The sequence below is a fragment of the Arachis ipaensis genome, chromosome B06, assembly GCF_000816755.2.
Source record: "Arachis ipaensis cultivar K30076 chromosome B06, Araip1.1, whole genome shotgun sequence".
Classification (NCBI taxonomy): domain Eukaryota; kingdom Viridiplantae; phylum Streptophyta; class Magnoliopsida; order Fabales; family Fabaceae; genus Arachis; species Arachis ipaensis.
Window position 1 is genome coordinate 18,833,457 of NC_029790.2, and position 247 is coordinate 18,833,703.

The following is a 247-nucleotide window of genomic DNA, read 5'->3' on the forward strand; positions in this document are numbered from 1 at the left end:
TATTCTTTCAATAATTTTTTATCAAATATGTTTTTAATATTCTTAAAATATATTCTTAAAACATATATTAGCAAAATTTCTATTAGGCATATATTATATTGATAATAGAAATACGGTATATATTAGTTGAGCAAAGACTTAATAATAAAAATATTACATTATAAGTTATAACTACATTTTTTATCACACTAAGCTCCTGTCTGGAAAGATCCAGCATACTTTTCATTAATTTTTAAGTTATAAAATA